The sequence below is a fragment of the Geospiza fortis genome, unplaced genomic scaffold, assembly GCF_000277835.1.
Source record: "Geospiza fortis unplaced genomic scaffold, GeoFor_1.0 scaffold81, whole genome shotgun sequence".
Taxonomy (NCBI): Eukaryota; Metazoa; Chordata; class Aves; order Passeriformes; family Thraupidae; genus Geospiza; species Geospiza fortis.
Window position 1 is genome coordinate 3598901 of NW_005054318.1, and position 12319 is coordinate 3611219.

At 37.1% G+C, this 12319-nt stretch overlaps 1 long non-coding RNA gene across 1 annotated transcript; it reads left to right on the plus strand.

Annotated features, from left to right (window-relative positions):
* The first annotated feature begins 9944 nt into the window (after positions 1-9944).
* LOC115947805 lies at positions 9945-12003 on the plus strand. The gene is made up of 3 exons (XR_004081663.1): positions 9945-9993; positions 11667-11762; positions 11867-12003. It is a non-coding gene; the product is annotated as an uncharacterized LOC115947805 (long non-coding RNA).
* Positions 12004-12319: the final 316 nt, after the last annotated feature.

The window sequence follows — 12319 nt, forward strand, 5'->3', positions numbered from 1 at the left end:
TGTGTAGCTGTGCCCTTACTCGCTGCAGACCTCTCTGGAGCTTACTGGCACATTCCTGGAGAGAGCAAGCAAGTACAAGCAGGGCTGGCCAGCCATTTTCCTTAGAGGAAACCTACCACAATATCTGCACTTGACCCATGTGTTTTACCAGCTGTTCCCTCAGCACTTCATAGGCTTTGTACCTGTTGCAAAAAGAGAAAATGTTTTTCTCATTCAAACAAAGCATAAAATAACTCAGCTGACCACCAACAATCCCTCGCACAAAACCTGACCAATGTTTAACCCAGTGGTACAGAACAGCCCTTTTGATGCAATTCAGTAAAAGACTGCACTGCTTTGTTTTGGGGGGGGGGGGGGTTTCTTCTTCCAAAATGGAATTTAGAACACTTCATTTTACACCATTAATCTCCCTGTACTGGAAGAAACATTAAAAAAAAAAAAAAAAAAGGCAATCTAAAAGGATACAGATTTAAAAAGAAGGAACACCAAGTCTTTGAGCTGCCATGTAGCACTAGCTGAGGACACAGGCTTCCTCTCTGCAGTGAGGTTAGATGAATCCATGCACTTGGAGCCAGAAAATTACTGCAAAAGATACAGTATGAGTTTCAATTTCATGTAGGTGATTAGTGCTTTTCTTTTCCAAATGTTACACTAGCCCTGTAGCACAATATGGTATTTTAGAGACTGGACCACTCCCACCAACTCAGTAAACCCAGTTTCTATCCCTTCCTTAGACAGAAGAATTCAAACCTGTATTATCGCAATACCAGAGCAGAAAACCACCAAAACAGAGGTTTCTCACAGGAGGAAATGTGGTTCCTTCCTTAAAAGCAAAGAACAGTAGTGCCATGTACAAAGAACAGTAGTGCCTGTAGTGCCATGGTCAAGGGCAAGATGCACAAATTCCAAAATTTGGAGATGAACACTGAATGTGGAGTGAAATGATAATACTTCTTTTCCCAGTGGGAATGAAAGGGTTGGCCACCACTGCTTTTTCAGACCCTGCATTTTAGTATGCTCTGAAAATATCTACCACACTAAGCATTTCAGAGAACTAAAATGCAAAGATATTTTACTTCTAGCCTCTGAAAAGACACAGATGTTAGCCCACCATCAGATACTGAAACCTGATGTGTTGAAACATTTCTAAGTCAATTCCAAGGAAGTCTGATTATTTTTGTTGTTGTTGCAAATTGAAGCCATTAGCATTTATCTACCTTTGAATTTGGGCAACAACTGGACAAAGACATTTCTATTTGCTAAGAGGAAATGTTGGTTGAAAATATCTTGAAAGCCCCTTTAATAACTTTTTTGCAAATTGAGTCTTGTCAAATCTGACTCATTTTGGAATGCTAAACACAGGTGTTTCTGAAAATATTCTGCTTTTCTGGTTTTGTGTAGACTGCTTCAAAGAAGAAAAAAAAAGTAGAAAAAGCAGAAGAAATATACACCTTCATTTTACAAATACCTGACCTGAAATGGAACAAAAGAATGGCCCCATGCTTAAGGCATTGAACAGTTATTCAGGAATGACCTGGAGCAAGTCATTTAATCTGTCTCTACCCTGTTTCCATAGTGAAGGTCTCTTTTGCTACCCCAGCAATTTAAGAAGTAAGCTTTTCATGAGAGAGTTTGTATTACTTTGTGCATTTGTATCTGCATTACATGAGAGAACTTCTTTCTGCAAAAGCTTCCAAGCACCACTTCATTATAAAGGTAGATATATAGAATATAAATGTAAACTGGGCAAATTTTATGATCATTTCTGAGGACAACACTTTAGATTTCAGAGGAAACAAGTTTTCCTCTGAATATATTTTTGGAGATGTTGCTTTAGTTATATATATATCAAATATTACAGAATACAGTTCCATTTGCACACATCTCAGTTTTCTCCAGTCTAAATGAGCACTGCATAATCTGGAAGGATGATCTAATGCCATCCTCATTTGGTGACAGTTTATCATGGGCTATATTCTCTGAAAGCATCATTATTGGAGATGTTACTTTTACTGCTATAGAAATTAAATTATCTCCAAGAAGGAGCTATACATTTAAAATGGAATCAGAGCCCCCTTATCTTAAGTAGGATTTATGTTATAAATTATCTCAGGGACCCAAATTAGAATGTCAAAGGAATTTAGCAGTGGAAAACAAAGGAAACACATAAACCTCCTTAGGACAAATCTGATACTTCATTTTGCATGTCAAGCAGGTACTGTCCTTACAACATAACAATCAAACACCACATCCTCAGCTGATCCAAGTCAACCTCTCTCTGCCAGTGGAGACCTGGCCTTTTACCCCAGCTGAGGATGTGCCTCCCATGTAATTTGCTGTGAGCTGCCATGCCCCAGACTATGCAGCAAAAGGTCTTTTTTCAGGGATCCTTATGGCAGTTGCGCTCACATTCATCACATGTGGCAATTAGGATTTTAAAGCATGGAAACAAAATTTTGTTCTTTTGTTTAAGTCAATAATCTGTAAATGGACACTTCAGAAATTTCATGGCTTAGTATAAAGAGCCAAAATAAGATAAGTGGGCAGAAAGGTCAAAAAAAACTTTCTTCAACATTATTATTTTATGACTGTATTAAAATAAACTTCACTGTGTACAAGGCCTGCCAGTGTATCACTTGGCAGGAAGTGCTCTGAATATTTTATTAACAAAATCAAAGCTCTAATAAAACACTTAAGTCATGTGCAAATGACATTAAGACTGGCACCATTCCTATTTCCACATTGTTTTATGCCGAGTCAACTCTGAACCCAAGATTTTCAACCTGAAAACACTCCAAGAGTGTTTTATTTGGAGAAATATCAGGATGCAGCTTTTCGCTCAGTAGTCTAAAAGTCAATGTCTTTGCCACAAAAGTGGGATATTTGACATCCATGTCCGCTTCAACCTGAGTGGGTTTGAAGTTCTTGTCAGCTGAGTCCTACCACCAGCTGCCTCTGCAGCTCCCTGGACAGAAGTGTTCTGCTCACCCTGCAGCTCAAGTTGGGCCACTATGTATAACCTAGAAAGAAAGATTACTTGAAAGCGGTAAGTAGTAAAAGAAGACTTCCATCTGTCTCAAAATTAAATATATTCTTCACCTTTGATTGTAATGCTCATTATGTAGTCAAAAGAAAGGGAAGCAAACATCTAGGAATGAAAACTGACATTGTGAAAGGGAAACCAAAATTCAAAGTTGTGAGCTGTGAAGTCCAAGTAACTGGAATCCCCTTTCAAAACAGAAAGATCCCAATGGAATTTGAAGTCCTGTAGAAGGATTTCATAGCATGCAATTGTACCAGGCAGCAGAAGGCAGGGATATCTGACGCATGGGATGCAGTTCTGGTTCCTCAAGTGCAAAACAGAAAAATTAAAAAGGAAAAAGACAGAAAGAAAGCTGTCAAGGTGTGAAATTAGAACACTTTCCTCTGGCTGATTTGGAAAAAAACCTCATAAGATTGTTTTTTCTATAAACATGTCAATAAAGTTAGTAGCAGGAGGAGAAAAAAGGTATTTTAAGCTAACAGTGTTGGCACAGGAACAGATGGATATAAGCTTGCTAAAAATATGCTGAAAACTTCTCTACTGCTTTAAAGGAGTGAGGTTCTGGAAGAGCTATCCAGTAGCTGCTGTAGAGACAACTCCCCCAAATCAAAATAATAACACCAAAATTTGTTTTTAAAAGGACTTTGACCATTTCATATAATTGACTATCATAGCTGACTCAGGTAGCAGTGCATGGATTTCTCTGATCCAGAAGGGCCCTTTCAGTCTTGCATTACTCTGAATTTCAAAGTTGTTACCAAAATAGCATAAACACCTTAAGGCAATTTGAGTACTTAAGCAAATTGGTAGATTCTGTTCCGGGTATCTAAGACCATTAGTTCGCAGCACAATGATTATCTTTTATCTGTATTTAAAAGGAAATGGTTTTCCATTTACCACTGTTAATCTTTCCTTGCTGCCTGTATTAATCATTAATGTCTGTGTTTTAATTCTTTTTTCAATCTTCTTAAATGTGTTCAACAGCCAGTTTGGTTTGCCCAAGGGACACTGAGAGATGGATGAATCAGCTGCTATTATTTGAGCTAGAAACCATGTTCTGTAACACATTTGTATTTTGATTTGATCAAGTTCACAGAGCTCAACTTGTAACAAAAAAAAAAAAAAAAAAAAGAAACCAAACAAAAAATAACTAATCAACCAACCAAACAAAAAATAACCCCCAAAAACAAAACCAACCAAACAAAAAAAAAGAAAAACCCAAACCACTCCAACACAAAAAAATTAGTAGCCATCAAATCATATCTGAATCTCTGTCTGCCAGATAGGACTGGCATATTTCATTTTACCAACAAATTTTATAATTTTGAAGTTTATAAGACCAGTAGACACAAGTTACTTTTGAACTTAGAGAAATCTCTACTCTTCTTCTGCACTCTGTCAGTGCCTGAAGGCTTCAGGAACAGTTTGTGACAGCAGCCATGACCCAAGTCCTACCAAGTACAGATATACTGGGTGGCTGCTGCATGTAGTTACCAACACCTTTTGTATGAAAGCCAGCGATTATGGGCAGAAACAATGTGGGCAGCACACGGAAAGTGAGTAATTAGATTACAATGCCTCCTTGTAGCCGGAGTTTCTGGTAAGCCCTGACCATGTTTTGCTTTCAGCAGCAGCTTGTTGGAATCACATTACCCTGTAACAGAGCTGGTTCACTTTAGTCATGAGCAGCTGGATCTTAAAACCTCACATTGGCCCATATGTTCACAGTACATAGCAACGATTTTTTTTCCCTTCATGTATTTGTAGTAGAAACTTCTTCTGAGCAAGTTTTCTAAGATTTTCTCAAGCTTCAGGAATTTGGGCATGACAAGCAATGCATGAAGTTACTACCTGCTTAATCTCATTTCAAACTGCAGTAAACTCATCTCAGTCTGAAGAAAGATATGATAATGGTAGTCATCTCCTCTCACTTATGTATTGCATTCCAGTCACAGCAAGAAATTGCAGTATAATGGAACAGGATGGAGGTTGTCAGGACTGTGAAGTGAAGGAAAATGACTGATTCGTGGACTTTTTAAAAAAATTGGCAGCAACAAAGTGATGGTAAGCCTATGTTGAGGTATAAAATTAATCCAGTCTATGAAACTTTTTTTCCTATTTCATACATTTAGTACCCTTTTGTAATTTTTGCACATATATAGGCTAAAACTAGGTTTATGCAGGAATATATTTTAAGTTCTCTGCATTTTCAGAAATGTTTCTATTTTTCTGCGTTCTTCTGAGAACCACTTATTCTTCATAACATTTATAATGCTATTTTCCAGCAGAACAAAATAAATAAGAAAACTGATAAGAATAATTTTGTCCCCTTAGGGAAATTGATATGAACAACAAATAAGCAAAATTAAGCTACATTTTTATATAATATTTTTGAATAACCTATCCTTACACAATTTTTGAACTTAAGGTTTTCAATCAGAAATCAACTTCTGCTTGTCAAAAGTCCTGAGATGGAGTAGAATATCATACCTAGGCTTTCTGGTTATCCTCAATCCAGCTTCCACAAACAATGACTTTACACAAATTTCATTCATGTTAAACAGTTGGGCAGGGCTACCTTAGTTTAATTTTGTTCATGTGATTTTAATATTATTATCTCTATTTTATGCTAGTTTATTAATGATTTAGAAATGCTTTTAATATTCTGGATTTTATTGTAACAGCAGATCTTACCTGCAACTTTCTGACAGAAATTATAGAAAATTCCTAGATTGCAGAACTAACTTTCCTTAAATATTTTTTAAAGAACCAAAATGCATTCTTGAAACTCGGGGGTTTTTATCTGCTATTTCTATCAGAAAATGTGTTGGACTATGATTTTTTGTTGGTTTTATGGTATTTCTTGTCTCTTGGCCAGGTTTTTTTTTTGTGATTTTTTAAATTTTGTTTGTTTGTTATGACAGCGCTGCCCTTTATTTTAAAGTTTCACTTTCCCAATAATTGTTGCATTATCATTTCATTGAATCAACTACTTTATTACCTTTTGTCTTCCTTAATTGTATTTAATGTAACAATTTTCTCCAATAGCTACCTATCCTTCAAATAACCATTCCTTTAAGATTTTTGTTAATCTGTCAGTGAGAGATAGCGTTTGACTATTACCTGTTGAACAAAGTTTTCCTGCAGAGAAAAATCTCCACATATGCTCTTCCAGTATTTTTAGGGCACCAGTATAATGGCCATAGAGAAGAAGTTAAAAACTGTTTTCTGTTTATATATTTTTAAAACTTGAAGACACACTTCATAATTACCTAACTGCAAGTAATGAATTTATCATCACTAAGAACTACCCCTAAAAACCCAGTGTCATGTGGAGCATCTATGTCTGATGGATCTGCCAAAAGTATAACTCAAAAGTATTTTTTTTTCCACTTAGAAATATTGGAATTTTGGGAAACACAGTTGGAAAACCTGAAATATAGAAAATCTAGATGAACTAGAAAAGGCACAGTGTTTGCTGAAGGAGCTGGCTGAACTGAATTTATAAAAAACCTCTCCCAACCCTGTGAATGAATTTCGGAATGAATCTGTCTTTAGTAGAGTCATAGAATATATCAAGTTAGAAGGATCCTTTTAAGTTCATCACATCCCAATGTCCTGCTCCTCACAGTAATACTGAAAACTGAACTAATCATCTAGATGCTCCCTAAGTTTGACAGATTTTGCTACTGTGACTACTTCCCAGCGACTCTCCATCTTTAGTGAAGAACATTTTCCTCATGTCCAACGGGAGCTTCCCCTGTCACAGCTTTGCTCCATTCCCCTGTGCCCTGTCACTGTCACTGTGAAGTTGGACTGCACATGTCTGGCTCATAGCCCTCTTCCTCACCACCTTCACAGGCAAGACTCCATTCTATTTCAACCATCTCTCAAGTTATAAAAGATGTTGATAAAACCAATGAATTGCAAAGCCTGGTTTAGTGTTAGGGTTTTTTTTAGACTCAGAGAACTTTTGTGGAAATATAAGCACCTGATAAGCACTCAGGCTTTGTGGCGATTCTGTGAATTGGATTACATCTTTGTATAATTCATGGTTTGTTGTCACTACTCTGTTCACACCTTGCTGCGTGGAAGTTTACAAGTAACTCCCTGTGGTGCAAAATGCAAATGAGCTTTGTTTTAAGGCAAACTCAGTGTGAAGCGGTGCTTCATGACTTTCCTAGCAAGTAAGATATTCTGGAGGTATGTTTGACACTGAAAATGCAGTCAGGTAATCATTAATTATACACCTTTCAAAAACTTTCCCTTTTATTTCCAGTCTCTTTTTTTTTATTTTTGGTGTTGAAAGCTTGCATATGCCTGTGCTGCAAAAGCCAGGAAGCCTCTGTGGATTTAAGTATAATACATTTAACAACAGTGTATGGGAAAAACAGACACTTTTTAGTATGGTACAAAGGAAAAGTGTGTGAATGAAATTAAAATAACTTAGAAACTATAAAGACAAAAGGAAACACTACTGTTTTTGAAGTGAAGCCCATACCTTTCCAACTAGTCTATAGGCAATGGCAACTCCCTTGTGTAACACATTTGAAATTCAAAGGTAAATTTCCATACTCAAGCTGCATCAGTTAGTCTAATAGTAGATATATTAATTTTTAAAAAATCTGGTTTGTAGTCTTAGGCATCCCAGAAATCCTTTTATTTTCTCTCCTGAGTGCCCATCCTGCCTGTCACAGAGAGGACACATGAAAAGCCACTACCGTGCAGGTAGTAAGATGTGTGAGGAAGCTCTGAGCCAACTCCAGATCTGAAATGAATTGCAGGGTCCTGACAGTTTGTAATCAGCTACACATGAATCCCTTCTGCTTATTGACTCTATTCCCTTGAAGCCATTTGGTAAACTGGAATTGTAAGGCATGATTTAGTGACATTATTGGGGAACAGTTTAAATTAAATTCATAGAATTCTTTAATGATTGTGTGATATATTTACACAGAACTAAGAAGTGTGATGTCTGCTTTTTCTTCTGTTGTATATTATCGTATTTGAACTTTAAAAACCTGACTTTCTACCTCAACAGAAAAACAGAATTTCTACCTCAAAGTTGAGAACGTTGATAATGATTACTCCAGCTCATTTTCTCTGCTTCCAGATTATCTCTCCCAGAGAGATCTTTGTGCAGTTTGCATCTGGGACATATCTGTGGCTTCCTTGTAGAATTCCTGTGTGACCTGGAGCAACTATTTTGTTTTATCAAATAACACAAGGGTCTGACAGAGCACATGCTAATAAAACTCCCCTACCTCATAGGCAGGCTGTGAGAATCAGCAGCATTAAATACCTGAGCTGCTCAATAGCCTGGTGATTAGGACCATATAAGTAGTTGCACATTCAATCTCCCTATGGTTAGAACGTTGTCAAAGTGTGTGCTCCCTGTATCTGTGTCTGATGTGACATTTTCCTAGTGCCAAATTATCTGGAGACATTACAAGCAGAATTGTGAAAGGATCAAAAACAGCTCGAGTGGCTCACCCAGTCTCTTGTTGCAAGATAAAATGGCATGCAGCTGATACAAAACATCTCAAAGCCCTTGATTTGCTTTAGTGCCTTTTAAAGTACTTCTTCTGAAGAAGGAATATGTGTGTGCACACAGGAGTTATTACCAGCTAAAAACTCTGTCTGCTGATATCCCACGTTAGAGCACCGCATGTATCTATTCTAAAATCAGATGCGACACTGAAAAAATATTTGAGAGGTATGTTTGTCTTTTGATCTTTATGAATTCCTCACATACTTCTACTGATCATGACCTTCCTGCTACTTTCAGAGGTGTACAGAAATGAGAACCATCCCTTTTGTGCTGCCAATTTTTATCTTACCAGGGAGTAGTGATAATTTTTTTCTTTTGGTACAGGGGGTCATTCACATGCCTGCATGGGGGTTTTAGCTACATCAACCAGAAGAATAACATAATCATAATTATTAATGTAATATGTAATGGCTGGTCCTATTACATATATGACCATATATAATAGTAAAGTGGCTTGCTGTCTTGTGCATTAATATTGATTTAGAGATGAGATCACTTGCCACAGAATTTACTGCAGCTTTGATTTCAGTTGCAAGTAAAATTATTAAAGCATGTCCTATTTTTAAGAGCAGGCCCTTTCAGCTGCAATAGAGAGTTTCTCAGTGGCTGATCTAAACTGGTTCATACAGTAAAAATGAGATCACTGGAGCTGTTGCAGTTTTGGGATGATGACAAGCCTGATAAGCAGATGAGAGGCACATTTGTAGATGCTCTGTATTGTTTCTCTGTCAAGGCTATCAATATGTCCACTTACTCTTCTGCTTGCTTCTCGTGAGCAGTGTTTCAACCCCAAGCAAAATTCATCTGAGAACTTTTGAGTACGGTAAGAGCTTAGGTTTAAAAAATTAACAAACAAGGCTGATGGACACATATTTTTTTCTGTTTGCACCCCTTTATGTGAAGAACTGTAATGCTATGATACATCTTCCGTGTAAGTTGTGAACTCATCAATATTTAATGAAAATAATCTGCTGTCTTTTCTAACAATTTTTTTGTGTGTTTTTCAGATCATTGACAAAATTGTTGTATGGTGTAAACAAATTTGACATGTTAAAAGATATTTACTGTTATATCTCCCTGCATCTATACTAACTGGGTTTTAGTGCACTCATTTGATGTCAAGATTCTGGTTTTACTAATCACTGTAATTTCTTAACTGAAATGTTGACTAGTTCTGAATTTAATACTTTGTAGGAATCCATTCTAGCAGCAGTCTTGCTTGTAAAAATTAAACATTCAAACTTGGGATTGATTTTTAGCTGCTCATGAGGTATTTATGCATTTTAAAAAAATCTTTCTCTGCTCATTTTCTTCTAGTTCTGTATTAAACAACCATCAGCCACTCTATTTTGCCCCAGAGTTGATGTCAACTTAATAGACTCCTTATTACTCATGCAAGGTAACTGAAATGGTAACAAAATGTTGGGGTGGAGGTAATGCTGCTTGGGTTCTTCTCTCTGCAACTTCTTCAGGTTATCTTAGAGTCTGTGAAAACCACCACTAAGGAACCTAAGGGCTCCTTCTCCAGTGCATTGTCTTGCTGTAGGTCAATTATCAGTACTTGCCAATATCAAAAATTCTAACACAAATTGTTGCTATTTGCCATCTTCTGAAGATTCCAACTGGAAAATGTGTGAAAAGTTGCCTTTTCCACTTCCCTGTCTTCTTAATCCTTCTGCCAAGCAATGTGATAAAGAAATTTCATATAAAATAAATATGAAAACTTCCAAAAAGCCTTAATTTGCATGCTTGATGGTCAAACATTCTTTCTACCTGTGACTCTCTTATCAGTTCTAAAATTCTACAATATTAATATAAAATTTATTACTGTTATTAATAGTATCTTCTTTCTTCCAATCAGCACACTCTCAGTTTGCTCATATGTGCATACACGTGTGGGAGAACTTTTGCATGCATGCACGTGTAGCTGCTTTCATTTCCAAAATCAGCTTGTGTTTTCAACCACTGTGGCCTTTCACAGATGTGAAAGTGTGTACTTCTGAATACCTATTAAAGTGTTCTTAACAATTTCTGATTATTATTCGTGTGTTTTTAATTAAAATCTACCTCCTGCCTGATCTGGTTCATAATTGTTTTCAGCCTTTTGAAACTGGCCCTTTGAAAGAATCAAGTGTAGATATTGCTGGTTAGGGCTTCCTTCTTTTTAATCATTGCAAATTTTAAACAAAATCACCTCTCTCCCAGGCTAATTATATTCTCTATGAAGAATAATTAATATCAAGTAAATTGTTTCATATCCTTCAGATTTTTGCATTTGCATTCTTATCCCTGATTGATTTATGTAAATGAATTTGGGAAGAATTAGCATGTTGTAATGCAGCTTGGATAAAAGTCAGTGCAAAGTAGAATTGTTTAAGGAGCAGCAGAAGCCAAGTTATTTCTGAGGTGAAAGCTCAAGACCAATCTTTTTCCTAGGAGACCTGACCTTTTCTCTGTTAGAGTTAATCCTGCATGCCCTCCACACTCGTGTGCTACCAGCATGCAATTCTCTTGCCTACATGGTTTAAAAGTATTGAGTCAATCATTTTCCCTAAACACTATAATACAAATATAATCTTCAGCATTTTATGAAGAAATTATGTTTATGTTTTTAAAAAGTCAGATGCTAATGTGGTTTGGTTTGGTTTGGTTTGGATTTTTAACCAAATTAATGAAAGCTGAAAACCTGGATGAGGAAGATGTTTTTCTGTGATAATTATGGCATAATTATACAATTATTTTGAGGTTTTTTGACAAGGCCAAATTAAACAGAGCTCTCAGAATTTTATCTTACAGCGATAACTGTCAACTTTCGTGTGTTGGAACCATTCTGCAGGAATCTAACATTCGTGGAGAGCAATGAAATGGAAAACATAGGCTTATTTTTCCCTCTGAAATATCTGCATTTTAGGTAGATCTTTTGATCATTCATTGGCCTCTGAGAGAAACTACAGGTACAGCAGACATAAATAAAGCCCAGAGCCATCAACACGTGGTAAAATCTTCACAGAAAACCTGCTTTTCCTTCTTACACCTGTCTGCAGGTACATTAATTTCCTGTGCGCTCAGCAGGTTAGACAGACAGATCTGACAGTACAGTCTGATGTTTTCTACTCTTCACCCAAAGGACCTTGGGCCTCACAGTCATGAAGTCTGTGGCATCTGCTGGTAAATGTCCCATCAGTTCACCCTTTGATCCATCTGGTGGGGGTACACAATTGCTTGCTACTCCCAGACTTCAAACATCTTCCACCAAAATCTCTCCTTCACAGGACAAACATGACAAACCCAAGCCCACAATTGTAAAGAAAGCTACAGTGGAAGAAACAGGCTGGTTGAACAGACATGGGTGGCTCTTGCCCAGGTGCAATGCAGAGGAGGAACAGTGACCTAGAGCATCACAGACTTCCATCCATTACACAGTGGGTGCCTAAAGAGGGTCTACTGCACTCAGCAAAGACTGGTTAAATAAAACAGATGGCTAAACCTGTATCTTCCTCTTTTGTGCTTTTGCCTACCTGGCTTGTGCGGCCACAAATCATTGCCCTGGGTGACCAGGGTGGGAAATGGAGGAGAGGTGTAGAGTCTGCCTCTGTCAGGCATCATGGCTCTCACAGAACACCACTAGAGGTGCAGAGAGCAAAGGTGAACTTGGAAATTAAAATCTTGATCTCTGCCACGTGGAAAAAAAAATAAAAAAGAAAGAAAGAAAGAGAGCACATTAT